We start from the raw sequence: 6,000 nt of genomic DNA on the forward strand, positions 1-6,000 counted from the left end.
TAACATGTGATCAAAGATGTGCTGCAGTGAAATCAGCACTTAGTTTGGAACAACTTCAATATCCATCAACAGGAAAACAAACTATGTAAAGCCATCCTATAGAATCTCTGAAATTTGGAAAAGATCTCTAAGACAAATTTCTATGTGAAAAAAGCAAACTGCAACCAAGAAACTCCCAAATGACCCCATTTATGTAAAAGGAACCAAGCAAAACAAGAGTACTTTATGTATACAAAAGGGCATAGAAAAGTCTGGAAGGAGACGGTGAACTGATGACCATGATGGAAGAGTGTGTATGGGTATGGGGGAGCTTTGCTTTGTATTTTCTGTATTTCTGTAGTTTCTTTTTTCTTTTGTCTTTCTTATCTTTCTCTATTCTCCCTCCACTTGCCTCCCCCTCCTTTTTTTTGCAATGAGGATTTATTCATGTGTTACAAGTGTAATTTTTTTTTTAATGTTGTCTTTGCCTTCTAGGGTTATTTTAGTGCATAATTTATTTAGCTGTAGGGTTAGTTCCAAAATAAGTGATACATAAAGGATCAGTCAGCCAGCCAGAAAAGGTGGTCCCTGCACTGCCAGACCACCATGGGAAGGACCAGGAGCTTTGATCAGGGCTTCGGGTCTGGGAGATGTCTTGCTGAAATTGGTATTCTAGTAAGAGTAACACAAAGGCCATGTGTGTGTAGAACTTGGAGACCTAGGGGAGAAGGAAATAGACAGGCTGGGGTGGGGGGCCGCCTGGTGCTCAGAGGGAGGCTTCCTGGGACCAGCAGAAATTAAGTGCTGTGACAGAGGTGAGGGTGGAGTTGTGAGCCAAGTAGTCATGGTCATTGGCCAGCTGACCAGGTGCAAAGATTTATTTTGGTCAGTAGTGTCATGTTTGGATGCCAAGGGTAAAATCAAACCCAAGCTTGACTTCTTGGGGAGTTAGTAGCTCAGGAGGGAATAATGTTAGTGATGGCTCATTCTTGAGTACATGATGCCACTATACATGCCACACCCGTCTAAGGACAGAATGTTTAACCCTCATGATAACCCTATGAGGCATGTACCACAATCCTATTTCATCAATGAAGAAAGTAAAAGATCTTGGAGGTTCAGTATCTTCAGTGTCTTAGTCATAAAGCTGGTACATGGCAGAACTAGGAGTTGGCAGGTGGTTTTGTTTTTTGGGGGAGAAGGAAATGGCACCCCACTCCAGTACTCTTGCCTGGAAAATCCCATGGACAGAGGAGCATTGTAGGCTACAGTCCATGGGGTCTCAAAGAGTCGGACACGACTGAGCGACTTCACTTTCACTTTCTTTTTGTTTTTTTCGGTGTACCATTTTTTGAGTTTTATTTTTTCAGAATATAATTATTTTTAAGTTATTTTTATTGGAGTATAATTGATTTACAATGCTGTTAGTTTCTGCTGTACATCAAAGTGAATCCGTTATATGTACACATATATCCACTCGTTTTTCGATTCTATTCCCATATAGGTCATTACAGAGTATTGAATAGAGTTCTTTGTGCTATACAATAGGTTATTAGTTGCTTATTTTATATATAGTGGTGTGTATATGTCAATCCCAATATCCCAGTTTATCCCTTCCCGCATCCCATCCTTCCCCCTTGGTAACAGTCAGTTTGTTTTCTACATCTGTGACTCAATTTCTGTTTTATATAAATAGGTTCATTTGTTCATTTTTTTTTAGATTCCACATATAAGTGATATATGGTATTTGTCTATGTCTGACTTCACTTAGTATGACAATCTCTAGGTCAATCCGTGTCACTGCAAATGGAATTATCTCATTTTTTATGACTGAGTAATGTTCCATTGTATGTGTGTGTATATATATACACCACATCTTCTTTATCCATTCCTCTGTTTATGGATATCTAGGTGGCTTCCATGTCCTGGCTATTATAAATAGTGATGCAATGAACAACTGGGGTACATGTATCCTAATTATGGTTTTCTCCAGAAATATGGCCAGGAGTGGGATTGCTGGATCTTTTGGTAGCTCTATTTTTAGTTTTTAAAGGAATCTCCATAGTGTTCTCCATAGTGGCTGTGGAGATTTATATTCCCGCTAACTGTGTAGAAGGGTTCTCTTTTCTCCACACCCTCTCCAGCATTTATTGTTTGTGGACTTTTTGATGACAGCCATTATAACTAGTGTGATGTGATACCTCATTGTAGTTCCGATTTTCATTTCTCTAATAATTAGTGATGCTGAGCATCTTTTCTTGTGCCTCTTGACCATCTGTGTGTCTTCTTTAGAGAAATGTCTGTGTAGATCATCCGCCTCCTTTTTGATTGGGTTATTTGTTTTGTTGATATTGAGCTGCATGAGCTGTTTGTATAGTTTGGAGGTTAACCCCTTGTTGGTCTTGCAGGTGGTTTTAACTCCAGTATCTGTGCTCTTAGCTTCTCAGCTAAGAGCAGAAATTCTGTGGTAATTCTAGTACAGTGTGATAAATGTCATAATGGGATTGAGAAAAGAGAGGAGGGTGAAATATGCTTCCTGGACAAATATGAGGATGATAAGAAAAATGGTCATTTTGGGGGGTCTTGAAGTAAGAGTGTGACAAGCAAAGAAGGGGGTAAAGAATGCAGCCCAGAGAGAGGGAACAGATACTCTTAAAACTTTTACCTCCCCTGGGAGTCCTGTCCTCTCTCCTTTATATACACCCTAATCCGATCCTGCTCTCCTCTTCTGTCTGAACTAGCTGTTAAGGTAGAGTTGTATACCAGGCAGCTCTCCCAGGACTGTTTATTCCTAGGTCTCTCCCTTCAAGAGTAAAACAACACTTAGTCCATAGTGAGAAGTGAAGAAAGGCAGAGTGGAAAGGGTCCCCCGTGCTCCCCTCTTCTCCCCACTTCCCTAGGCCTGATCTAAGGTTTCCCAGAGAACCGCACGCATGTAGGGCCAACACAGAATGTGGATCCTTGAGAACCAGCAGAACTGACATAAACTTGAGGCCTCAAACAATACATTCCCCTCCTTCAACATCAGTTTTGTAGATTAAAAATCTAATAGCAGGCTGTCATTGAGTCTGAGAAAAGAGATGGCAATAAAAGGGAGAATCTGATTCCATAATGGAAGGCAGGTGATTTGTAAACTTGGTTTTTCCAACTGTCTGTGCTACATAAATGGCAGAAAGCCTGTGCATGTATCTGTGATCCCAGTTCTGGCTTTTCCGCATGTACTGTCCTTCCCCTTCTGTTTCCCTGGACTTGGTGCCCAGCTGCATTATTGCTCCTGTTTGCCTATCTGGGACTCGAAGTGTTGTCCTCACTTCCCCCACTCTCGGTTCAGCCTACTTCTCTCCTCAGCGCCCCATAACCTGCCCTTCACACCATCCCTGTTTAAGTCATCAGGGACTCTGCTTCCTGCTGCCCCATCACTGGCCTCCCTCCTCCAGCACCCCTTTTGCCACCTCTGAAGCACAAATAGAAATCACCCTGGCAAATGAATGACTGGATACCACGTGATAACATGTAAATCGTTTCCCTTGCATTGAATTCACCACATATAAAAGTGCTTGGGCTGTGCCCTGTTTTGGGTTAAGTCTGCCTAGGCTCTTTTGATTGCAAGGAACTTATCTTAGACTAATCCAGGAGGTCTCATATGGAAAACAGGGTAGGCAGTCTTGGCAGGGTTCGACATTGGAATCAGAAAAGCAAAAGCCTCCGGGAAGAGGCAACTTGTGCTCTCCAATTCTTGCTCCTAGACTATTTGTTTTTCTTCCTCTGCCTGCAGACTAGCTCTCAATGCTTCCCAGAGCACGGGGTCGAATGTAGTCAGCCTGCACAGTTGGAGTTTATGGTCCCCTGGAAGATGAGTCACTGTTAGATCTTACTTTTGAGCCCAGATCTCAGGAGAGGATCTGATTGGCTTAGCCTTGGGCAGCTGACTGTTTGTTGTCCAATTGCTAAGGCCAGGCTGGCTGCCTTGATCAATGCAAACATGGCTACTTGTTGCCCACCCTTGTCCGGGAAAAAGAATTCTGAGAAGGGGAGTTTGGGGCCCTTAAGCTCTGCTGAAGAAACTGAGTTGAGTGAGTTAGAGTTACTTCAAACACATGTGAATATTTGATTTTGAGGAAAGAAATTGGTGTTTATGAAGGAAGTGTCGACTTCAAGGAAGTGTAAGACTTTGACTTTTGGAGAGAATGGTTATTTCAGATGAGAAGAGTAGAAGGATCATGAATTCCTAACAGGAGTGAGGGTAGCGAAGACTTCCTCCTAGGGAGGATCTAGTTTTCAGTGGTGACGGCTGAGATTAGGTGGGTAAAGTGGGAACATTCACTGGAAGGCTTTGAACATAATTAAATAAGCTCAAACTTATCCCATTAATGACAAGGAATTAGACATTAAGGACAGCCAACAAAGTTAATAATAATTTTAAAAATAATATCATCCAAAAGACAGTCTCTGGTATTCAGTTTTCCCAAATGACTACAAAGACATCTTTACAGTTTGATTTTTGAAATCAAAATTCAAACAGAGTCCACAGATTGCATTTATGCAGCTAATATGTCCCTTAGGAATCTTTTAATCTATAAAAATTTCTCCTCTCCTTTATTTTCCTTTACAATTTATTTGCTGAAGAAACTGAATCCTTCATGTAGAATTTCACAGATTTTAGGTTAATTGTATTATTTGATGGGGAGAGATGTTGTTCTGTTTCTCATATATCCTCAAAATTGGGTGTTGGGTCTAGAGCAACCCTGTCTATATGGTGCCCACTAGTCATGTGTGGTTGGGCATATTCAGTATGGTTAATCTGAATTGTAATGTGCTATAAGTGTAAAATACACACCAGATTTCAAAGACTTACTATGGAAAAAAGAGAATGCAGTATAATTTATTAATATTTTTATATTGATTACATACTAAAATGAAAATATTTTGGAGTGAAGTTAGTATTTCGCTCAGTCACATCCAACTCTGGGACCCCTGGACTGTAGCCTGCCAGTCTCCTCTGTCCATGGGATTCTCCAGGCGAGAATACTGGAGTGGGTTGCCATGCCTTTCTCCAGAAATTCCTGACACAGGATTTGAACCCAGGTCTCCTCACTGCAGGCAGATTCTTTACCATCTGAGCCACCAGGAAGCCCTAATGTATTTTGGGTATATTAGCTAAATAAAATACACTTAAAAATTAATTTTACCTCTTTATTGTTGTTTTTTTAAAAATGCAGCTACTAGAAAATTTTAAATCACATTTCCTTTCCATTGGGCAGTGCTGGTCTAGAGGTTTAATTAGATTCATATGCTTTTTCTTTTTGACAAGAGCACTCCAGAGGTAATGTGGTATATACTTCTTCCTCCTCTCCTTCTTCTTTAATATTTATATATTTGGTTATGCTGCATCTTAGTTGAAGCACTTGGGATCTTCAATCTTTGTTGTAGCGTGCAGAATCTTTTTAGTTGTGGCTTGAGAACTCTTAGTTACGGCGTGTGGGATCTAGTTCCCTGACCTGGGATGGAACCCAGACCCCCTGCATTGGGAGCATGGAGTCTTAGCCACTGGACCACCAGGGAAGTCACAGTATACTTCTTCTTGCACCACATCTGGAGACATATTATCCAGCTGTCCTACTTTTTAATGATGTTGAGATTGATCAGTGCTGAGAAAGAGAGAAGCAGGTCCTGATGGGGATGGGCCCAGCACTCGCAGCTAAAACTCTGGTGTTTTGTTAAACATCAAAAATTTCACAGAACGCAAACATCATGCAGGATCACTTTGTGAATATAATGGAACAAGAGAAAGATAAGAGGACACCATGGTCAGGTGTGAGCATATATAACGAGAAGAACATTGTCCAAACCACAAAACTCCCTTCCCTAGGGGCTAATATGAATGGCTGTTGTTTCCTGACCAGTTATAGCTTTAGCTTTACTTTGTTCCTTCTGCCTTTTAGATGAGAATTATTAAAATAGCCATAATAGAATCACTCTGGTCCTGACAGTATCCAGTTAAGAGCAAAGCCCCCTTTCCTT

The sequence above is a fragment of the Oryx dammah genome, unplaced genomic scaffold, assembly GCF_014754425.2.
Source record: "Oryx dammah isolate SB20612 unplaced genomic scaffold, SCBI_Odam_1.1 HiC_scaffold_2, whole genome shotgun sequence".
Taxonomy (NCBI): Eukaryota; Metazoa; Chordata; class Mammalia; order Artiodactyla; family Bovidae; genus Oryx; species Oryx dammah.